Source organism: Procambarus clarkii, chromosome 67 (assembly GCF_040958095.1).
Source record: "Procambarus clarkii isolate CNS0578487 chromosome 67, FALCON_Pclarkii_2.0, whole genome shotgun sequence".
Taxonomy (NCBI): Eukaryota; Metazoa; Arthropoda; class Malacostraca; order Decapoda; family Cambaridae; genus Procambarus; species Procambarus clarkii.
Window position 1 is genome coordinate 30797672 of NC_091216.1, and position 25531 is coordinate 30823202.

At 44.9% G+C, this 25531-nt stretch overlaps 1 pseudogene; it reads left to right on the forward strand.

Moving 5' to 3' along the window:
• The first annotated feature begins 1471 nt into the window (after positions 1-1471).
• LOC138349790 (putative neural-cadherin 2) lies at positions 1472-22278 on the forward strand (annotated as a pseudogene).
• The last annotated feature ends 3253 nt before the right edge of the window (positions 22279-25531 follow it).

Genomic DNA, 25531 nt, shown 5'->3' on the forward strand with positions numbered 1-25531 from the left:
CTCGACAAAAGTTTACAATCTTGGTGCAAAATTCTTATATCTCTCTCTCCAGAATATCATTAATCTTTCTGTTGTGACACATCCAAACTATTTGTTCAAAAAACAGTCCTTATCTCGGTATTTCTAAATACATTAATCAGCGGGCAGTCAAAAACATAATGGGTGAGGGTGTGAGACCTTAACATACCATATAGTTGACAATGGTTTCATTACCATTAGCACCTGCTCCATATTCTCAGTAATATTTGTACCCAAGCCTGGGTGCTTGTGCGCAGTCACCCCCAGGCAGTAGGCATCCATCAGTCTCAGGAGACTATGGAGTTGCGCTCTGGTGTCGGCCTGGTCTGGAGTGACGGGCGTGGCTGGAGTCAATCCAAGCATTTTACTTTTCACCATAAATGAAATCGGTGTTTTGATTCCCGTGTGGTCATGGTTTGGCTTCTCCAACATCATATAATTCTTTTCGCGTCTTCCACCTGCCCTTAAATATATCATATTTTGACTTGTATTTGCTTCATGGTAGATAACCATGCATATAGATAACCATTACCATGCTTCATGGTAGATAACCTCAAGATAACCTCAAGATAAGATGGTTAACAAACATTCACTATCAGCTGGTGGTCTTATTGTGGCACATTTGGCTAGTTCGTCAGCCACCTCGTTGATAACTATTCCTGCACGAGATGCAGTCCACATGAAATTACCTGTGTGTCCATTTAGCTTCATATCATTTAACCCTATCCTTACTATCCTCGACTATGGACATGAAGACTGGATTTCGACAGTTTAATAACTCGAGTGCTCCTCTGCTGTCGACAAATACGGAAATGTTTCGTTTTGTGAAACGTTTTCACAATCGACTTGAGAATGGTCCAGGACGGACCGGAACGTCGTCGTCCCTACACTTTCTAGTGTGTGGTTTGGTCAACATATTTCAGCCACGTTATTGTGACTCCTCGTCTGCAAATACGGAAATATCTTTTTCGTCTTGAGCTTCTTCGTCGAAACCAGCCAGCATGGCCTGCAGTTCATCTTGTGTGGATGAAATATAATTACCGAGTCAAAGTTCAATTTTTCCTGTCCACAATTCCATACTGAGTGGAAGGTGTCCCTTATCAGGACACCACACCTTTCCTCACTGTATACGTGCAAATTACTGTTTTGCGAAGAGAGAAATCATACCTCCTTACAAAGACCGTAGTTGTCCCGGATCATGCGCAGACTTTCCATTGAGATGTACAATTTCTACTTCGACTTTCCGTAGCTTCCAGGGAGGAGTTTTACTACACTGTGGAGTGTGTTTGCAGCTGTCAAGTACGTCCTATTCCCTGAGTTAATTAGCCAATCCCCTGGTGGAACACGTCTCTGGTTCCTGCAAGTTTCCACGTCATATAAGCAATTCTGAACGCTTTACAAGAGCTTATCCCCTCCTCTCCTCCTCATGAAGCAAATAGATGACCTAGTGTTAATGTCGCGTTCTCTATCTGTTACGAACCAGACTTCATCGTCGGAGCATGGAGCAGCGACGTCAACGCCATCTGTGAGTCTGCTCCCTATACCCCCACAAAATGGACGACGCCATCTGGTGGTGGCTGTAGGATACCCGTCAGAGACTCTAGATTCCTGTCTTGGTCAGCCCGAAGAGTCGCTGTAGCTGACCTCTGGTGAGGTGGCGCCTAGAAATCAGCGCCATCTATTGTGGGAGGAGTTGTATGTTTATGTCAGAGTCCGTAATTAGTATTTCCTAGTGTCCCCAGTACTGGCCAGTTTACTGATGACTTGTCTGTGTCCACAGAGGCGACGTAGGGCTGCAGTGGTACGAAGATAGTTAGTCTACCCAGAGCATCCTGTTATCTCTCTACTCTATTCTGCTTTACGTGAGCAGTGAGCCGCTGCCGAAGAGGAACTGAATAGTATTTCTTTGACGCCCAAGAATAATTCTTATAGCTTCGTGTGGCAAAATCTCCAGGATTTTTATTCCGCCTTATCCAGTGTGAGACAGAGGGGGACGCTGCACAGTGTTATCGGGGGACCTAGCAGCGCTGCACAGTGTTATCGGGCACCTAGTAGCACTGCACAGTGTTATCGGGCACCTAGCAGGGCTGCACAGTGTTTTCGGGCACCTAGCAGCGCTGCACAGTGTTATCGGGCACCTAGCAGGGCTGCACAGTGTTGTCGGGCACCTAGCAGCGCTGCACAGTGTTATCGGGGACCTAGCAGCGTTAAACATCCCCATCCCCAAGCAAGGTATCCCAATACTTGTACCGGTCTGTGCTGGCGGCTTCACACGCTGCAGTCTTGTAATACGAATATAATTGCGATGTTGTCCATCCTCGAACTGATTGATTTCTTAACATGTGACTCAAGTTGGTATAATTTTAAGACCCAGATAAAGTGGCTTACTTTTATTTGATTTTGTGTTGGGCTTCAGCCTCTGAAGTATCACTAAGGCCAGGCAAGTCATGACTGACCAGCCCCCCAAGTGCACTTTAGGCCAGGCCACAACTAAGGTAAACTGTGAATATACACATAAAAGCGGGTTTACACCCCTCCTTGGTTTATATATCCCATGGCACTTATTTATACGACTTTAATACTGTGTCTCTTATAACAAATCACCCACGATACATTTGCAAGACGAGATGAACCGTCTTCTTGCAACATATGCAAATATTGCTCTTATTTATTCATTCCGTTTTGGTTAAATGGTCGAGGATTTCTGCACACACAATTTCCTTGCACCAAGGCGCGAGTGATATTCGTGAGAGAAGTGGGTAAAAGATGCGTAATTTGTTACCTGTTCTGGGAGTAATTCCTGCAGCATGTATTTAGAAAAGACCAATAACGGTATGGAGAGTATATCGACTTTAGTAAATGAATTTTAGATCTTCATAACTTTGAATGTGATCGTCGCTGGACGTGTTGTCAGGTCGCTGGACGTATTGAAGACAGTTTAGCAGGTGCTGCTGACTGTCTCTATAATCGAATGGACTCGCAAACCCGTTACAAAGCTTTAAATCACAGCATTATTTATACATAAAACTCATGACATATTAACTCGCATTTAGTTTAAAATAAATTCAATATAAGTCGTAAAGTATATTATTAGTTTTGAATTAATTTGCCTCAAATTTTGCTTATAAATAAAGTGATTTGAAGTTGTAAAGGTTTCACGTGTGACTCTCTGTATATAAATGTTTTCTGTTTTGTTCTTAAACCTAATAAATAATTTTACAGTGGGTATTGGGGCTGTCTTCAGATCGTGGCGGACAGTGGGTTCGGTTGGGAGCGGTTCCGTCTGGTCAGTTCGGACCAAGGCAGCGGCGCCCTGCAGGCCGTGAAGACTCTAGACTACGAAGACCCCGTTCAGCGACAGGGTTTCCGGTTTAAAGTTCAAGTATCAGACAAGGTGAGAATCTCCTGCAGTTTCTAGAGGAAGGGTTTCAAACTAAGACTGTAAAATACCGTCCGTCCTCTAAACTTGTCGGTATAAACTTTGGACTACTCTAAATACTTCACCCACGTCCTGCAAATGTTTATAATTGCCAACAGAACCACATCACATCACAACTGGTTTTGTTATAAGCCAAGCTTAACTATACACAAATATAGTGACTAGTAGTAGTAGGCATCCACTAGTCTTAAGAGACTAGTCAGCGTACTTATAGTTACTGTAAGTAATTATAAGTACGGATATGTAGTAATGGACCACCACTATATTTTACTTTAGTCTATAAAAAAATATAGCTAAAAGCAAACTTCAGTATTTCAAAGCCTAGCAAACACACATGACTTTCAATATTTACTAACACTCAAATAACATTTTTGGGTGTAAGGCAGATTCATTTAATACGTCAGGCTGGTCAAAGATTTGTATCTCACAACCACTAACGAGAGTTTAGCAAACGAATATCATTACACACACAATAAGAATAATACCGAGACAAACCCAAGCAGGGAACGGGAAGTACGGTGTTGCTTACATGGCAAGCAACGCCAGACTGTCTATCCTTCGTGAGTTGCAGACTCGTGTCACCTGAGGGGGACAGCTACAGGAAACACCACACTACGCGCTCCTCATAGCTTGTGTGTGTGTCTCCCCCTCGCCCTCCAAGATCCATATTTGATTAGCGAATTATAGTATTGGCCCATTAGTTGTGTAACTGTAAATCGTGGTGAATATTTAACCCATCGCTGTGTGTACTATGGTCACTTTACACTTACCAGACATGATGTTTACATTGGGCTACGTGACTAATAGTGTTACACTTCCCGACACCGCTGTGACTTGTTTTATACTCAAATAATAATAATCCGTAAGACCCGTGATGAAGATTCGAACACATGAATAGGAATAGAACCCCAGGTTGCGATCCTTTTCACCATGTCGTGGCCTGGTTGTCCGGGGCGTGTGCCTGGGAATTCTCAACACATGGGCTCGAATCCTCATCACGGCTCCTACGGATTTTCTCATGGATACATCACCTTAGTGTGAATACTCTGTTTAATATTAGCAATTATTAGTAAATTAGTATTATTATTATTAATCATACTGGGTCCGTGCAATTTAATGGCATGGATTCCTGTCTTATACATGAAGGTGGTTGTCAAATATACTCTGGGAAGAACTAAACTTCCACAACAGTTTACATGACGTGTAGGAACTGCAACCTGGGATTAAATCTTGTGCACTTTAAGAGAAGAGTTGGAGGTGAAGCCCCCTAGACCACAGCCACAGTGCATGGGCGCAATGCTTGAAACCCTGACTTGGCTTCAGTTGAAGCCTCAGGGCCCCTAGAGGAATCAGTTGAAGCCCAGGTTGCATTGTTGTTGACCATGTCGTGGTGTAGTGGTCTAAAGCGTGTGTTTGGGAGTACCCAGAGCATATGTTCGAACCCTAGTCACGGCTCCGAGTACCTGATGGTCATAAACTGCCGCCGGAGACTGTAAGAGGTGAGACACCCATGCTGACGTTGCTCCCCCCATCAGGAGGAAGATCGCTGGGACGACGACGACCACATGGACACGACCTGGGTGGTGGTGGCGTTGGTGGACGACAACGACAACGCCCCCGACCTCTCCGCCCACTCCGCCAACCTCACCCTCTCAGAGGACACGCCCGCCGGCCAGCACCTCACCACCTTCACCGCCACCGACAGGGATCAGGTCTCTCTCTCTCTCCAGCCTCGCCTCGCTCAAACTAAAATCCCCCCAAATTAGCATTTTTAACTTTTTTTTTTTTTTTTTTTTAGTTGGAAACCTGACGTGGTGAACAGGACCAGTGATAGTGACCTGACGTGGTGCACAGGACCAGTGATAGTGACCTGACGTGGTGCACAGGACCAGTGATAGTGACCTGACGTGGTGAACAGGACCCATGACAGTGACCTGACGTGGTGCACAGGACCCATTACAGACCTGTGCACGGCTCGGTGGCTACTGAGCGTCTCTCAGTATGAAGAGGGAATATAAAATACTTAATATGACCTCAAAAACTGACTATATTTGCATATTTTGTTTAACTTTTGTCTTACCAATTAGGTAATTGGCTAATCTCGTCACTGAAGTACAAATGTAATTTAATTTGCTAAGATGATTGCCGTATTTTGTATAAACTTGCCTTAGAAACTGTCTCGGGCGAAAGTTTAGTCAGAAGATCGTAAACGTTTAAGACTGCACAAATATTTCGTGGGTGTTGGGTTGGTAGGGTTCAGCTCATGTATGTTTGTGATTCTCTCAGGGCGGTGAGGACGAGGTACGTACACCATCGACCCCAGCAGCGACCCCTTCAGGCTATTCGCCGTCGACTCCGCGGGCCGCGTGCATCTCCGTCGGCAGCTGGACCGTGAAGCCGCGCCGCGACACGTGGTACACGTGCTGGCGGTGGACAGCGGCGTTCCCGCCCGCACCTCCACCGCCACCCTCCTCCTCGACGTCACCGACGTCAATGACAACGGCCCGAACGTGGCCAACCCCAACACCTTGTACGTGCTGGAGAACAGCGGTCCCCGGCACGTGGGCGACCTCAAGTTGGACGACGCCGATGACTGGTCGCTGGGCACGGCCCGCCCTTCACCGTCAAGTTGGCCGACGACGCTCCGGCCCACATTAAAGAGACCTTCGCTGTCGACTTCGACGAAAGTGCGTATACGGTGTTGTGACGGGGCTCTGAGCCTATACTTTGCATGTTTACGTTTAGATATGTGTGTAAATGTGTCAAATCATAATGTTACATGTATACTGCTGACCATACCAGCAGCTCACTAGTTTAGACATCGTGGAAGGGCCGCTTGCACTTTATTTAATTGGCACAAATTACAAATTTGTTACTTGCACTAATTTAATTTATCCCAAAATGTAATGTACGACGATAGAGAATTCTTAACAAAATCGTATACAGATAAGTAATCTTTTAAGCGGGTACTAGTATGAAAGTGGCCCAGGAAAGTTCTCTTCCAACTGGATACAAAAGATGTATGCCAAATTTAAGCCATTTTTAATATGGCTTTTAAGATATCTGTCCTTCCCCCATGCTCAGTGAAATCGCATTAACGTGATGCATCAGCTGATGCATCACGTTACTGTATCAGCAGATACATAACGATACAAAATAGTGGGGAAGTAGGATATGGTCTTGACCTATTGTCCATATCCTTCCTTCCCACTTGACCTATTTTTTTTTTTAGTTTTTCGTCTGTACTAAAATCATACTGAATTTTATATATATATATATATATATATATATATATATATATATATATATATATATATATATATATATATATATATATTTTTTTTTTTTTTTTTTTTTTTACTTATAAACTAGCAGTACCCGGCCACGCGTTACTGTAGCTCAGCAACGCATGTGAGTTGCTGAGCTACATGTGACCTTTGTCTTGCACGAAGAGCGGCTTTTGCCTGCTGGATCCATTTATATTTTGTTTGTGACTTTGCTGCAGACATTATAATTAAACTCCAGGCTACAAAACAAAGTAGCAATTATCTAACAGTTTCACTTCGAAAAAAAAGTAGTAAGCTTTTTTTGTAAGTTTACTGTAAGTTTGTTCCAGGAAGTGATATTAGACATGTAGCCTTGGAACGGGAAGCAAATAATCAGGTCGAGTCTTTCCCGCAGAAGGCGACGAGGACGCGGAGTGGTGGTAGTGACATCGCTGGGGCCGCTGGACCGGGAGGAGGCGGTGACGCGGCTCCTGCCACTGGTGCTGGGCGACGCCCGCAGTTGGTTGCCACCGCCACCATCACAGTCACCGTCGCCGACCTCAATGACAACCCCATGAGGCCCGCCAACAAGACCGTCAGCGTCGTCAGGTTCAGGGTAGGTGTTGTGTTGTGGCTGTGTGGGACACCCGTACCTGCTCCTGATACGCAGTTGTTCTTTAAGATCAAGCCACCACAAGAGGTGACACGGGCATGGATAGCCCGTAGGTGGTACACATTTGAGTGAATGTGGTATTTGGTGATGCAACATCTTGAAGTGTGTCTGGGTTTCTGGACACGCAGGTGTGTGTATTTATGGTTGTTGAACACCTGTAGCGGTCAATGGTAAGCCGGAGCCTGTATATACAGTATAACAAATGGATGGCAAGAATATAGGCCCTGTTCCTCACCTGTGCCATTGATCTTTTAAATCTTCTTTAATATCAAATGATGCAAAATGCACTCTTTAAATCGTACACAAAAATTTTATTTTATGTAACTGTAGCTTCGGCACCATACTGTCTCCCAGGACCTCCTCATCAGGGAGTGATACTGAAGTGTCTTCTCCAGGAGGCTCTTCTTACCGCGCAAACCATTCACTCTTTCAAGATTCTGAAACACCTCCCCCTCGTCACCAAGATACTGGTCGTCTGTCTCTATACTTTGATCTACTAATATCACCTTTGTACACTTCTGTTGAAAGCTTCTCGGGCCTCTTACTTCCATGGTCATGCCTTCACAGTATGTTGTGCTACATCCATGTGTTTTGTTGCTGGTGTAGCTGTGTACTCACCTAGTTGTGCTTGCGGGGGTTGAGCTCTGGCTCTTTGGTCCCGCCTCTCAACTGGTGTACAGATTCCTGAGCCTACTGGGCTCTTATCATATCTACATTTGAAACTGTGTATGGAGCTGCTGTCTGGGTCTTCTATCATTTAGTGGATGGTTGTAAATGACTGCCACTATTAACTTAGGTCCACCCATTGTTATAGTTCCTGTTATGTAATCTCTGAATCCGTCACAGCCCGGAATTTCCATCTCTTAAAGCTCCAGTCCTTCCTTATCAGCAGGGCCACTCCTCCACCTCCTCTCCCTTCCCTTCCCTTCCCTTTCTTTCCTTACTATATAGTACTGTAGTCCTTTGGAAACACAGCGTCTGTTATGACTCCTGACAATTTTGTTTCCGTGAGTCCTATTACATCTGGGTTTTCTTCCTGCACCCTTTCTGCCAGTTCACTTGCACACTTGTTCACTTGTGTGTTTGTTACTGCTGTAGGTGTGTGTGTGTGTGTGTGTTGTTGGTGTAGCTGTGTGTTGTTTCTTTATCACTGTCTCTGGACACTGTAGTTTTGAAGTTGTCATGTATGTCATTTCTCATGAGCCCCCTTCTCCCCTCCCACTACCTCCTTCTTCTGTCTTTGTGGATGCCTGTCTGTCACGAGACTCGACAGGTGTCCGTCAACAGTTGTCTCGCTTGTCATATGACGAACATGCCGGTTGCTGCTACCCTTCTTATGTCTTGTCATAAGACGAGAAACCATCCATTTTTCTACTGCCAAAGGAAGAACACAGTAGTTGTGATCTTTCCTATTCACTACCACCCGTCCAGTCTCTCCCGCCATCTAAAAGGTCGCTTTTATAACCTCAGTAAGTTGCAAACTTTGGCAACGCCTCTTCCCTCCCACCCCCTGTGCCTGTCTTTGTCTCTGTCTGTCTGTCTACCTCAGGCTCACCTCATACAGTTACCTCCAAAAAAATAGTTATCCAATTAAAATTTTAATGACTTTTCTAACCTAATCGAAGGCTCATTGGGAACTTCAGAGTCTGCTGCACCTCGGTCCAGGCGCACATAGCGCCGAGCTGTTCTCTCGTCACCAAACCAGTAGACAATTCTCCAGCGGGGACTGTTGCCACGGGTGATGGGAGCGGGGGAGTGTATAGGCACCCCACGACTGGTGGTGGGCGGCGGAGTCGCCATCCTCACTCAAGGTGGCTTCCTGTGCACATTTTCGGTCTCTGGGTTGTTGGAGACGCACTCTTGGCTCCACTCTTGCACTCGAGCGTGTCTACACTCCCCCTGCACTCACAGCTCTTCTCATAATACTGTCCAATGTCCACCTCAATGCGGTTCTTTCATCCGGACTGATGTCATCGATTAAACAACATTTTCAGGCATTTCAAAGCTGTATAAAGCGATATAATTTCACGCTTTGAACCTAATATATATATATATACAGTTTCGTAAACCCGACTTCCTGGCCAGAGTTTATTGATCTTGGGGAGTGGCTGACGTCAATATGTTTACAGGTGAACGGTTGGTTGCGCCCAATATGTTGTCTCTGGCACTCGTTGTGTTGTCGTAACACCGGTAGTATTTTTTTATCTCTTGAATAAACATTTAAGACACTAAAAGATGTCATGCAGACATGTAGTATATATATCCGGTAACAATGATTTAAATATGCAGCAAGTGTGGATAAGAAAATCGTTCTGAATATTTTTTCGGTAATGTAATACTGACAAGACTACATTTGCTGATAACTTCAATAATTTGATTGTCCGCCATTTTGCACAGTTTACCTCTGAACTTGTCACTCAAGTTTCATACACATTTATCACCAAAATATAGTAAAAACTCCAGAGCTACTCGGAGCAACAGCTCTTGATACTGTTGACCTCGTGACCTCACTCTACAGGTACTAAACCACACTGCTTGCGATGGGGGAATGGTCAAATTGTACAAACCCTTCATGCAAACTGCACTTACTATCAAGAAGAAAAAAAAATTGAACACGAAAATGATTCACTAAAGCACGTTTTTATGATGTTAAACCCGTATACATGTCGTTAAATTAGGATGTATCGACTTCAGCTGTACTCACCTGATTGTGCTTGCGGGGGTTGAGCTTTGGCTCTTCGGTCCATGTGTGTTAGGTTAGGCTAGTTTTGTTAAGGTTGGGTTGGTTTGGGTACCGTAAGAGTTGGTTGGGTAAGGCATCCATACGCAGACGGCTCTCTCCCCCAGTGTCTGCAGTACCTCCAGCAGCAGCAGCAGCCTGTAGGTGCTGCAGTAACGGTAAATGTGTACACACACTACAACTTCTAGAGTAAGCAGCTAAGTAAGCCCCACACACGCTAGTGCGCCTCAATGCCCCCATATTTTCTGCACACCCCATGCTCCACACGTGTATAGAACACTGGGCGTGGAGCATGTTTCACACACCTCCCATGTTCCACATCCCATGCTCTATCACCTTCCCCCCCCCTCCCTCGTGTGCCACACCCCCACAATGTGTGCCACACTTGCCACACCCCTCGGGTATAAACATCTCGCTAACCCACTTCGCTGCAAGCTTCGTAAAACTACGATATGTATCTTGAATGGAAATGTTACTGGTTTGATTCCGTCTATATTTTTGGTTGGCTTGTTTTTCCTTCGCGGTTTTTTTTTTTTAGAACCGAGCTGATATTTGTTTTCAATAGGGTGCTTTTTGCTGTCTGCACTTGTAAACATATATCCATTTTTCTTCGTAAATAGTGAAGTTTCATATAGATTCGATGTGTTGCCTGCATTTCAAGCAACCCTCCTGCTTAGTCCTTCATACTAGTACTCGTATAATTTGAAGCAGTTCCGAACAGATGGAAACAAGTACAAAGTCAAATGTTTGTACTTTATAACGTCACGAGTACATGATGGGGGATACACAACAATACCAATGATGATCCAGTAGCCTTGTCCTTGGGTAATATTTAATGTCTTTGTTACTAGTATGGAAGCAAATGTAACTGAATACAAAGAATGTCTCTTGTCAAACCTTTTCATCCTTGGGCCTGGGCCTCTGCACAGCCGGATCTGTTGTTGATTTGCTTCATATGATCAGGTGCCTGTGAAGCTGTAGTGTACACAGGATTACTCTCTGGTTATTAATCTATGAATAATTCAAGAGTAAATCAAATTAAATCCTGTAAAGCATAAAGGCACAAAGCTACTTCGTTCACGGACGTTTTGACGATACAAGAATTTGTTTTGGTTCTTTGTCCACGTTTTCTTGTATTATTCAGTTATGAATTGAATAATGTTAATAGATAAATATACGGAGTTTTTCTGCTCTGCTGAACCAGGCGGGCGGCGTGTTCTGGTACTGTATTTCACTAATAAACTTACGCAAAACAGCGTCCCTTCCGCATCGAGGAAATTTCACGTCGACAGACTTCTATATATTAAACAAATAAAGGATAGAGCGAGGAAACGATTGGTTGTGGAGTAAAATAAGTTCATGTGGCGAACTTTATGTAAGATTGGTATATTTTATGAGGACAAAATCTGCCTATATTATTAAGGAAATAATTTCACTTGGAAGACAAATGGCCGAGTTTCGTAATTAATTTGTTTTCTCTTTCGCCAATAATAGAAGAGAGAGATGAAGTCTCTTGAAAAGTTTTATTTAATGATGATTGAGTGAGACATATATCACTTGATAGTGTCCAACGATCTCTCCAATTGACCACACATCAGCCCCGTCCCGCCTAGACTTGTTTGGGCGCCTTTCTTGGAGAAGACCCCAAACAAGTGCCACAGGCCTCGCCGGAGACGTCTTGCAGTACCTGAGGAGTTACCGGAGCACAAACACGTCCCTCGTCCCTCCCACCCCCAAGAGACCTTCCAAGATTGATTGATTGATGAAGATTAAGCCACCTAAAGGGTGGCATAGCCCATAAGTGCTGGCCCTTTTGAACCATTACCAGTATCAATAGATGATACTGGGATCTGTGGAGATGCGACTGCACCCTGCGTGACGGGAGATGTCTCCCGTGCCTTCCAAGAGCCCTCAGCTTGCAGTCAGTACCTCGGGGGTCATGCCTGACCAAGGACACCAACGACCACCTCACCAGAAAGACTTACTGCTGTTTCTGTGCGTCACAACACTACACTCTTTACATCTCTAGTTTTAGCTAAATCAGCGAATACCTCAACATGCCACACCGTCGCTGGAATTTGACACACTTTTGGAATCATTAACTTTACACGTGCTGAAATAAGCTTCTAGCTCCAAAACAAATTATTTTTAGTAATAACCACTTTGGTTCATTAAGTATTTTAATTAAATTATTATAAATTACCATTTGTTAACCATGACGTATATACAATATGCCTCAGGATCCAGTATGTGTAGTCAATCGACTTGAGAATGGTCCAGGACGAACCGAAACGTCGTCGTCCCTTCAACTTCTAGTGTGTGGTCTGGTCAACATACTTTAGCCACGTTATTGTGACTCATCGCCTGCATGTGTAGTTGTACTCTGGTGTCATTTCAGAATTCATGTGGGAACTGGGGCCACTGGAAATGTAAATATACAGTAAAGAGTGCTGTTAAAAAAAAACTTGAAGGGGGGGGAGATGTTTTTTATTTTTTTATCATGCCTTCACTGGTCCGTGGGCTGCCATCCCTTGCCAGGAGCGATGCGCTATTGTTCTCGGCTCATTGAGATGCAAATTTTCTCTTACGTCTCCTCAAGAACAGGAATTTTCCCCATCTTTAATTCCCCGAGTCCAGACGTTCCTTTGTTCTTCCTCCTCGGCTTAAGTATCCTACTCCCGTAAAGTGGGAACATTATCATCGCATTACCTTTACTGGCATTGTAAAGTATGATACTAATATATGTTGGGATTCGCCAGTTATGTTTCTGCTGGTCAGTGACTGTCTTGGACAGTTAACTGTTGGACCAAGAGATGGACGGGAGAAAGGATGGATTGTTATTAGAACCACGCTTATTTTTACCCTATTATATTTCTGCAGCGCTGAGAATGGGAAATTTTGGCGGGAAGGCTAAGGCGGCGAATATTTTGGCGGGAAAGTTAAGAAAACTGATGTTTTTAGCGGGCAGTTTGTTTCACATACTTTCAAACAGATTATTATGTTCCCTTTTACTGGAGTGACCGCTACTAATAGCTTATCGTTTTTCTTCGAAGCCACGGATGGTGTGTACGTCCCTTACTGAGCGAGTGACCGACACGTCACACAATGTGCCATGCAATGTTTGATCCTTTGTTTATTCTGCGTTTTGTTTATGCTCTTTTATATTGAATTTACTTCATCAGTTCTTTAAAAAATAACCCCCGCAGAAAACTCGTAATATTGCAATTATATTAAAAAGTTCTCGTGAGAATAGCGTGTGTGTGTATATATTATATATAATATGACAGGGTCAGACCACGGAGGAAGAATTGAAACGGGAATTTCCTTCAGTACTTTCATATATTAACACATCTTCAGAAGGAATGAAGGAATACATTCATTCTGAAAATGTATTAATATACGAAAGTACTTAAGGAAATTCCTGTTTCAATTCTTCTTCCGTGGTCTGACACTGTCACATTTTTCATCGCGTTAATTTTCGTGATTTACACATATATAAAATATATACTATTATGACTATTCACCAGCTTTCACACACTCGGCCATATAGCCCAAGTGTTTACGTCCCGGCCAGTCTATCGCACATGATGGCCATATTTTAGGAGCTGGTGTTTAGAAAAGCCTCTGGTAATGAGGCTACCTGCCTCGCCACGTAATTTATAGACCCGAGACCCAGTGGCCAATATCTCATCAGTAATAAATAGCTCCATGGTAACTTAGGGCAGGTAACTTTCTCAATATTCTTCGCCAGTCTTCCCCTCCCTCCCTCCCATATTGCTACTCCAGCTCAGCTTCCCTCAGTCCCACAAATGAGGAGAGGAAAGCGCGCGTCAGCACCATAGGTCAACAGCCGTGTTGGAGGCACAGAAGGCGGCTAGCGAGCCCCGCGACAGGGAGGGAGGGAAGAGCTGGCTAGGGGCCGTCACCCACACAGCTCCACAAGTTTATGTCCTCACTATAAACCTCAGGTGGATAGCCAGGGGGGTTTATTAGAGTTCTTTTCAAAGCCCCCCGATCCTCCGACCAGTGATTGAACACCCATAACTCTCTTAATTCTCCCTCGCCCTAATCTGGGTATATTTATGACTGCAGTTCGAGGTTATAGTGGCACTATGCTCAGGAATTCAGGAGCTTTGTGTGTGTCGGAATGCTTTTGTTAAGGTGTTCTGCTTAGTAGGTTTACGAATGCGAACGCAAGGCTAGTCAGTGTTGCGGCGGGTGTGATGTCTGTGCTGGAGGATTGGCAAGGTTCATTACATCATTGTGTACCAAAGCATGCGCTACACTTGCCAAATCTTGGCAAGTGTAGCGCAAGTGTACTGTCTGGGGGCTGATTCCTGATGCATGTTGTCATTTTAGATAGTGTCTGTTGTACCCCCACCCTCCCCCCCCCCCCCCCCCCCCACACACACACACACACACACACACACACACACACACACACACACACACACACACACACACATTACACTGCCCCCTCCTATCCCACACACACACACGCTTTACTAACCCCATTTCGCCACAACGGACAGGGGGATGACGTGCCTATCCCAGTGGGCCGTGTGTACGTGGAGGACGCCGACGACTGGGACGCCGGGGACAAGACGTGGGCGTGGGTGGAGGGCGGCGGGCATGGACACCCGCTCTTCACCCTCGACGCCCACACCGGACACCTCACCATGAGTGGACACGCCCCAGACGGCACGTAAGTGGACAATTTTTTAAGGCGTTCCGTGTCCCCCCCCCCCCCCCTCCCCTTTTCCCCCTTCTTTTGTCCCTTCCCTTGTCCCCTTCCCCTCTCCCCCTCCCCAGGGAGACTCACCCCAGTGGTGTCGGAGGGTCTCCTGGCGGGGGTATAGAGATAAAATGATGATTGGTGAAATAAAATGATGATTGGTGAGATAAAATGATGATTGGTGACGTTGGTGACTTTGACAGGTACGAGCTGGGCTTCCTGGTGAGTGACGTGACGCAGGGCCAGAGAGACGTGTCGGCCAACGTGAGCGTCTCCGTCAGCAGCGTGGGTCGCGACGTGGTCTCCTGCGCCGTCCCCGCCCTCCTCACCTCCCACGACCCCCGCGCCCTCGTCACCCTCGCCAGGTAACACGTGCCCCTCCTCCCTCCCTCCCTCCCTGCCCTCTTAGTCACCCCTCATAAGGTAACGCTCCTCCCCTCAGTCACGTTACCAAGTAACTCTATTATTGGGATCATGAATTACGTAAGATAGGTTAAGACAGGTTAGAATAGGTTTGGATTTGGTTAGGCTTTGTCAAATTTGTTAGTTTTGACTCAGAAATACCTGTACCTTTGCATAGAAAAAATAATACCCATACAATGAAAAATTTTCAACGATACATAAGAGAAAATGTTTGAAAAAATATTTCAGGAAAATTCGGCTTGTTAGGCAAGTCTGGCTTTTAAGTACGACACAGATATACCAGTGCACCCGCTGAAGTATATACACTAGCTTCCCTTACTAGTGAAATATAAACATCTATAGAATTTTTTATCAATTGTTTTGGGTAATTCTGGGATTTGGTCTTGGAACACAGCATGAAGGGAGCTCCCCGTTGGCAGCCCTGACAGCATCAGTGGAGCGGGTGGCTGGGGTGGGCGTGGGCGTGCTCTCCCTGGAGGTGCAGGAGTCCTCCTCCGTCAGCAGCAGCAGCAGGGAGGCGGGGGCCAGGGTGTGGTTCACCGCCAGGTCTCGGCAGCCTCTTGATCAGCTCCTCCTCCTACACCGTCGCAAGGTAAATATCTCTGTGTTTGAAACTACTAATTTGCTAGTTTCTGCACATCCTAGTTATGTCTTGATAGGCCTGTGTGCTTAGGAGCTGGATATATTTTGTACAGCTACTTGGACCGGTCGGTGTAGCGACGACCTCGCTGCTTGCATGGTCGGCGTTCAATCCTAGATGATCCGAGTGGTTGGGCACTGTTTTTCAATATATCATCCTATCCCAGCTTCCAGACTGTCGCCACATCCTTTCACATGTTAGTCATACTGGCTATAAGCACGTTACGCACCTCTAAATAATTTCTATAATTAGGAATAATTGCTAATAGTTGACCAGACCACACACTAGAAAGTGAAGGGACGACGACGTTTCGGTCCGTCCTGGACCATTCTCAAGTCCAGGACGACTTGAGAATGGTCCAGGACGGACCGAAACGTCGTCGTCCTTCACTTTCTAGTGTGTGGTCTGGTCAACATACTTCTGCCACGTTATTGTGACTCATCGCCTGCAATTGCAAACAGCACCATAAGCCCTAATCTAGCATACCTTAGACCAATAACAGCACTAATGCCATCTCCCCCCCCCCCCCATTGCCTTGCTCACGAGATCCACTAACCTAAGTGCCGTCACGCTGAACATATCTCTGCTCGCCTTTGAAATGCAAATTTGTATACATAAGTAATAAATCTTGAGCAGTCTTAAAATTAATTATACCTGTATCCTAAGAATATTCCCAAGTTACTTATCTTGGAAAGGGATAAATAACCCATAACTTCATTGCAGATATCAACCGAGTCTGGCGTAAGCGTTGCGAGTGTGGGTGTGGGCATGTGTGTGATGGCTCCTGCAGCAGAGGACTCCAAGGGCGGCGGAGTGTGGGTAGTGGACGCCAACAGGACGGCCCTTGTAACCCCGCGCCTGCAGGTGTCGGACAGCGGGTGTAGCTGTCACGCCTACCGTCCACAGCTGGCCCACCCGCGACAGGTGACACACAGCGCCGCCGCCCACCCCAGTGTCGCCGCCGTCACCCAGCCCGCCTCCTGTCACCCCAATCCTTGCCTCAACGGCGGCCGCTGCGTCGCCCACACCCGCCACCCCAGGTGACTTGCTAGCTGCTCACAAGCACTTCTCACGCTCTTCAACTTGGTACTTGTGTTTGAGCTTAAGGTCTGTCAGCCTCTGTGGGGTTAAGGCCGACACAATTGATTGTTGCCGCCGAAGGCTGCTAGTTTATTGTGCACCCCATACACAATAGCCTACTAATCCTGTATGTATACTTGAGTCCTGAACATTGTTTAGAAATTTAGTACTTTGCCTATAAGATGAAAACTAAGTACTACCTAATTAACTCCATGTAACATACCTTACCCTTAAATGTCAACCCATGTCTTACTATTTTTTTTTTAAACAATGCTGTTTGTTGACCAACTTGTATATTGGCTATCTATTTTCTACCATGTTCCCCCCCTTTTTATCTTTTTCTTTCAACGCAATTTATACTTTAAGCTCAATTACTTTTAAGTTTTAGTCTAAGTGGTTTTCCCCACCTCACCTTGCCCGAAACGCTATGCGTACTTTAGGTATTGTATGCACTAGCTCTATCTATAAATCAATTAGAATGTTTGTAACTGCATCTATGTATGTACTTTTCCTAAATAAAATATTATTATATTATTATACAGTATATGGAAATGGGTGGTAATACAGTTGTGTATACACCTCTGTGTATACACTATGTATAGCACTGTGTATGCTCTACTCGCCCACTGTGAGTAGAGCTGCAACAGGTGCCTGGAGAAGGCCTCGGGGAAACTGCCTATTTGTCCAGTCACGGGCTATGGCGTCATGACTTCCGCAAGGTAATCATTGATAGTGATTAAGGCAAAAATATAAGCAACACTGCTAGAGACAATAGGAATGTTATATCGTTGATCTTGGGGATAATTTTTTTCAGTTTTAGGCAATTTGGCAGTATTAAAATTACCTCGTTTCATATTTTTTTTAATTCATGATTACGAAATCTGATTATCTCTCAAATATAATCGGGCTACATGTCGCTATGAATCTGTGCCGACGCAATCAACACGAAATGCACTTTAAAAATACTTAGTATTGATCAGATCTATTAGTCTCTATTAGTATTATCAACACCTGTTGTCTCTTTGGACAGCAATTTGCAGTAAAAAAAAACTTGGGACATTTGAATACTTTCATTAATGAATTGTAATGAATTAATACTATATCGGTATTTGTCGTTTAATACTTTTTTTTGTTATGGATGGGCAAAGTTTTGAGGTGTAGAAAGCGTGTGAACATTGTCAGGGGTCTGGCTCGTCTCCTCGTTCATGTCCTCAGCTGCACTCTAACTCTTCGTGATAAGTCTAAATATTCTAAAATAATTTTAGGATACATTTTATTGGTAGTAAGGTATGTCATGGTGAGCAACGTATATGAATGGTCATGGTAGCACAGTAATGTGTGTACTCGCACATGTGTACAATCTCCCAGTACAACCTCCATAAACTGTACTCGGTTTTGGGGGGGTTGTACTGGGAGATTGTACTTAATCTCCTAGTACAACCCTCACAATTTAACACTTTCTTTTACCTTAAGGCTGAGCTAGCATGAACAAGTGAAAAGTCAGTCATAACCACCAGTAACGACACTAACAGGGGGGTAGAAATAGCCTAAGCTACTCTATCCCTTTGAGATGTATTTATTGCTTATCTCAATAAACATACTTGAACTTGAACGACACTAACACGTTTATCTTATTAATTTCACATACCAATTACAGTCATAGAGCCCGTTTATAAACACTTTCATACAATACCTTGCTGTTGTAACTACACTGAAAGAAGTTGTATAAGTCATCTCAATCCACAACTTTAAAGTCAGATTCGACAAAGAATTCGAACGTCAATTATTGAATTACAAAGCGACAAATAAAAAGGCTACTAGGCCGAGAATGAAGGACTAGACTACACCTCCTTGTAGTCACTGATGTAGCTAAGTACAGTGAGTGTTTTCAATATCCCAGGTGTGTGTGTCCAGAAGACACGAGCGGGTCGGTGTGTAAGCAGCTGAGTCGGTTTTTCCGAGGTAGAGGGTGGGCGTGGGCGGCCCCCATCCCAGTCAGCACCCAGGTTCACATCACGCTGGAGCTGCGTACTACGCTCCCCGACTGTCTCCTGCTGTACGCCGGACCTGCTGATGACCTGCTGCCCCCAGGAGCAAGGCTTCTGCAGGTATGTCCCTGCCTGCAGAATATAGGGGGTGTGTATCACTGTGATACAGTGATACACTATAATGTATGTATAGTGATAAATTGTAAAGAATGTACAGGTATAGGGTGTGTGTATGTATCACTGTAAACGTGAGCACAGTTTTTATTTCATAGTGGTTAAAATCGCAAACGTTACAAAGGGTTAAATCGGTGAATTTAGCACGAATCTCTCTTATATTTCTTCACTTGAGAGGAAGTTGAAAATTTTTCTCCAAAGAAAGTTTTAACATTGTGTATGGCACACAGGAAGACGTGGTGAGTTTGGAGCTCGTAGGAGGCCGCCCCCAGGTGCTGGTCGACCTGGGCACGAGCCCCGTCCTCCTGGACCCCTCCGAGGGCCACCTGGTGCCCTCCCTCGCTGACGGCCGCTGGCATCGTCTTGACCTGGTCGTGGCGCGTCAGGTGGGATGTTACTCTATAGTCTTCAATAGTTTACTACTTTACTTTCAGGTTTTAATATATAAAAAATGATTAATATAGCATTATTGCTTTGTGATTAGTATACAATTTACTCCAAGCTCTGTCATACAAATGCATACTTTAAAGGAAACTGAAGATGAATGCTTGACTAAGAAGTATTGTTTTTTTTAACTTGGTGTGCAAAATTTCACGTTTCAAATTTCTCTTGACAGAAAGTGGAGGTGATTGTAGATCGGTGTCAAGAAGGTGGGGAGTGTCGGCTAGCGGCGCCACTGCCTACCCAGGACCAGGTGTTGGGTATTGCTGCCCCCCTGCAAGTGGGGGGTCTGGCCCGCGCCCTCCCACACCTCCATCAGCACCACGGCTGGCCTACCCAGCTCTCACAACAACCATTCCGAGGCTGCATCCGTAACCTCAGAGTTAATGGAGAGGTAAGTTAGTTTAGTTCATTTATTATGCACTCCATACCCATCTTGTGGGCGGTAGTGGAAAGGGTTACAGAGGCACATAATGGGCTCAGGGACTGAACCCCACAATTCATTTAGCTAAGCAAGTTACAATCTTGATGAGCTAGTTACAAAATTCAGTATAAGTCGTCACATCAACAATGGGTTCGAGATCGACCTCAAGTACAGGTTCTAAATTAAGCAACTGACATATGTGGAGAGCTAGTTTCATAATTTATGTTTGTCCTGCACACCGCTCCCCATCCAGTGGGCAGCGGTGGATAGGTTACAATCACTTAGTTACTACCTACAGTTAGCAAACTGGGGATATTTGGCTAAAATTTCTGCTAGCAGATCATTTTGAATGAAATATTGACACATCGCTGGAACATTGGTTATAGAATTGCCTCTAAATTCACGTATCTTTTCGCACTCCATCACATAGTGACGGAGGGTGTGCGAATAATTTTGTTGAGTTTACATTTGGTCAGGTCTACATCAGCAGATAATGAGAATTCCCAGAGATACTTGTAACAGAGTCTAAGCCGAGCAGTAGTAACATCTAGAAGTTTGCTGGTTTTATTGGATGATCCATAGATGTGTGGCTCCTCTTGCAAACAATACATTCTATTTATTTTCAGAGAATATACAAATAGTCGACATCTACGATAAGAACAACATATGCATATTTATGTGAATAGCACAACGACGGCAAATGTTATTTTAGTCCCAAAGTGTCGTTTTTCCTCATTCAGGCCGTTCAGTTCTGTTATATATGTATATTGTTTACCTTTAATACCTACCTCTGATAAAATAAAAATTATTCGGGAAGCATTAGTTATTTTGGAAACAAGTTAAAAAGAATAACAATAATACTGGTGAAAAACCATAGAAAATACTATGGCGAAAATGAATGGTCACAAAAAGCACAAAAATCCCCTGTTTGTGCTTCGGAGAATCTGCGGGAGCCTCGTGAGGGCAGTAGCACTCCAGGTTGCAATTCTTTTAACCATGTCGTGGCGCAGTCGACTAAGGCGCGCCTGGGATCATCCCGGATGTAGGTTCGAATCCTTATCACTGCCCTCGTCGATTTGTTCTGCCCATTTGTTTCCGCCTCCACCGGGGATCGAACCCGGGCCCTTAGGACTACGAACACCAAGCGCTGTCCACTCAGCCGTCAGGGGCCCCATGCATCTTCATCTGTCCAATATAGACGGGGTTAGACATGTGTTTTACTACATACGAGTGCAGCACTAATGGAGACTTCCTGCCCATCCCCCAGCTGCGGACCTGGGGGAGGCGGTGCTGGGGGAGGACAGCTGGCCAGGGTGCCCCGGCCAGGACCCGTGCTCCCTGGCCGGCCACCCCTGCACTCAACACCACACGTGAGTCAATATTCAACATTTCCCAGTAGATCGGCAGATAGTAGATGTGGTAATTTTCCATATAATATTTATAATGTTAAGGTAACGCCTGGGCATACTGGGCAGGTGCCCAGGGTCCCCCTCCCCCCCCCCCCCGGCTGCCATATAGTGTTCATGAGAGAGATTTCGCCAGAGTGAATAATTACTCGACCTCTCAATGGAAGGTCCTGGCATTCAAATCCTTTTTAAATTTAAATTTATTGCATACATTTAATATCTGTATCCATCCTGCACTGTAGTGAATGGGTGAGGACTCATAATCTGGGTGGGGGCCCCAGTGAAGTGCTTTGCCCAGGGCCCTATAATGCTTATTTATATAATTCAAACAGATCAGGGCCGTCAAGACAGCCCTGATCTGTTTTGTCATACAATAGAGATTTTGAGCTCTTAAGTTTATTACTTTTTTAATGTAGGAATGTTAGATAAGTAACAGATATTCAAACCTAGCAACAAAAGTTTGTATTAAGTTAAAAAATTATATTATCGTAGAATAATTAGTAGTTTAAGTGACCTAGAGATTACTACGACAGAGCCTAATATACTGCCATTCATAATTAAATTCGTTGTGTTGAAGTTACTCGTAATCAAATCATAGATTCAGTAGAATGTGGTAAGGAAGTGTTGTGTATTGCAGGTGCATGGAGATGGAGGGAGGTGCATGGGGGTGCGGGTGTGTGCCCGGGCGGGGAGGGGCAGACTGCTCCTCCTGCACCCAGCCAGCCTCCTTCTCCTCCAGCAGCTACGTGAAGGTGGCACTTTCCGCCGCCCCGGTGCCCAACACTACCTCCATCCAGCTGAGGTGAGTTCCTTCCTCGTTTTTGTTATAGATTCAGCTACTCGGAACAAGTTCCAAGTAGCACGGGCTATGGGGAGCCCGTAACTTACCTGGAACAGGAGCGGGGCAAGTAGCACGGGCTATGGTGAGCTCGTAGTGGACTTACCTGGCACAGGAGCAGTGCTGTGTGGTTCCTTCCTCTATTCATATTCATTTCATACATAGCCTAACCAAGAGGACGTTCTAAGAGCTTCCTCTTGGTTATAAAATGGATTTAGTTAAAAATTAGAGGAGTTAGAAAAATGGATTTAGTAAAAGGAGTTGTGGGTAGTGATGAATTTGTACCTGTGGCCGGTTTTATGAGTTTTTCTACTTTTATTCCCGTCATGGAGTCGATCTCAATCCGGTTGATGACGTGATTCCCGGAGGGACTTGTCCACTTCCCACTTGAACACTTCTTATATACTCTAGTTGCAGGTTGAGGAGTCATGGACCTTTGATTTTTCAAAGTGCTTTCTCTTTTGCTTATGAAGAATACAAAAAACTGCAAAAGGCAGCTTCTTTTTTATACCTTTTTTCTTTACTAGATTTATTCTACACTCTCTACTGTAACTCACTCTAATAAGTTTTTTTGACTATACATATTAGGGCTTCTGACCTGGTATTTCCCATGTATGGGTCATAAGATAACGTTCTCGCCTCTGTTTCAGCGAGTGTTACTTGAAGGGGTCCTAGTATGTTACTGGAACCAGTAACATTCCCAGTAACATACTGGGACCCATATCAAATACAGAGTAGAGGACATCAGTTTGTTTTTCAGTGGTGTGTTTCCATATTCAGTTGGTACAAGAGTTGCATTGGTTCCACGTTGAACCAACGTTACCAATTTTAATTTTGAACGTTGATGACGTGAATTCTGCGTTGCTCTCGGGTATTGTGGACAGTAAGTCGTCGTGGACGCTCGATCTTAGTGCGTCCGGCGTTGTTATTTATGTTGGCTGTACCTGTTACTTCCATTGTAATGAAAACACCTAATTGTCGTGTATTGAACCTCCATGTTATGTATGATCCGACGTGAGGGTGTGGTGTGTGGGAGAGTGTGGTGAGGGAGGGTGTGGTGTACTGATGGGGCGTTACGGTGAGGAGAGGAATGAGTATGTTGAGGTAGACAAGAGGGTGTGGTGAGTGTGGTGGAGTAAAGGGCGTGGTTCTGGAAAGGACGTGGTGGGGATGGTGAGTGTTGGGGGGCCAGAGGAAAGAGTGTGATTGTTGTGGTGATGCGAGGGGGGGCGGAGGGGGTAAATTAGTGCGTGGGTGAGAACACTGGGTGGTGGTGGTGTTGCTGGGTGGAGATGGAGGGTGTGGTACACTTCGCGAGTGTTTGAGGATGTGCTTATGACAGCACTCTACACCACCATAAACTAGCGACTTGTTACTTATCGAGGTCTTCTTAGCCACAAGCAAGGCTGTCCACGCGGTCACCCACCCAGGTACTGGCCGCACCAAGTGGAGCTTAGTGTGACTGACCGAGCATAACACACACATTACCCACTGCGTCAGGAACGTTTTTAAATACTTGGTCGCTTATATTTATCTTCATTTTTTAAGCCCTTGGCTACTGTAAATTAGCAGCATTACCTAACCTGACCAAAATGACAGAGCTCTGGTCAGCGCTGAGGTCAGTGCTTGTCCTTCGGTGTATAGCATTGTTTATCAGTAAGAATGTGCGGCATTTCTGAAGCGTCTCCTTGGAGCCTGAAGGGCACCACTAATGACACTTGCAGGCAGTGCCAAGGTCAAGTATTAAAATACACATGAACAAGGAGAATTACTCCCGCACTCAAAAATACACGTAGCACCACGACAGACAAAGATACACGTAGCACCACGACAGACAAAGATACACGCAGCACCACGACAGACAAAGATACACGTAGCACCACGACAGACAAAGATACACGTAGCACCACGACAAAGATACACGTAACACAGGGCAGATACAAATATAGAAAGATAATACCAACACCTGAAGCACATAATGGTCAGGTGGTGTACGTGCCTGGTGCTGACAGCTGTAAGTGTCAACAGCGTACGTGCTTTACGCTCTCAGTTGCAGCTGTTTTTTAACAGCCTATCTAATCATAACCGGTTCAGAACAATTCACACAAATTTATCTTACAATAGAGCATAGTTCCAGGAATAGAACAACTTATAGATACAATCGCTATCACGTGTTCTCCTACATTGATCACAAATGTATTTAGCGAACACAAGAAAAATTATGTGTCCACACATTATAATTACGCTAACATTACCACTGAGATTCATGATAATTCCTGCACCCATTGAAGTAGGCTGCTAAGTCCGCAGCCATGGAGGCTACATGGTAAGTCCGCAGCCATGGAGGCTACATGGTAAGTCCGCAGCCATTGAGGCTCATGTTAAGTCCGCAGCCATTGAGGATCATGGTGAGGCCAGAAACCAATGACACAGTGATAGCGAGAACCATCTGGAATTGACCAGGATAACACTAAGTGAAGACCGTCCTTGCTGACAGGAAATGCCAGTGTTTGAGAAGGACAATGTTGAGAGGCGAGGCTCAACTCGCTGGATATCATGGTGTGGATATTACTACCGGGAACCGCTAGATATCATTGTGTGGATATAACTACCGGGAACCGCTAGATATCATTGTGTAGATATAACTACCGGGAACCGCTAGATATCATTGTGTGGATATAACTACCGGGAACCGCTAGATATCATTGTGTAGATATAACTACCGGGAACCGCTAGATATCATTGTGTAGATATAACTACCGGGAACCGCTAGATATCATTGTGTGGATATAACTACCGGAACCGCTAGATATCATTGTGTGGATATAAATACCGGGAACCGATGGATATAACTACCAGGAACCGGTGGATATGATGGTGTGCATATAACTACCGCGAACCAGTTTTAAACATATGAAAAGACACTACTACGAGACAGAGAAGCTGTAAGAGCAACAATGTCTCGCCTTCGTGTATAACAAAGAATGTCCCTCGAGTGTACCGGTTTGCTTCTGATATGTCTGGTCTTCCCTGGAAAGCGTTTGTGACAGCGGTCCTGACGACTATAACTAGTTAGCTTTAATTTAAGCTTGGTGGTCACGAGGTCGTGAAACGTGCAGGCAGTGTAAGCTGGCAAACACAGTGTGCACTGTCTTCAATGACCAAATTTGGGATATCTGTCCACTGATTGGGGTAATTTGTCACCCCGGATGAAATGCATGAACATTTCGTAAACATTAGTGATAG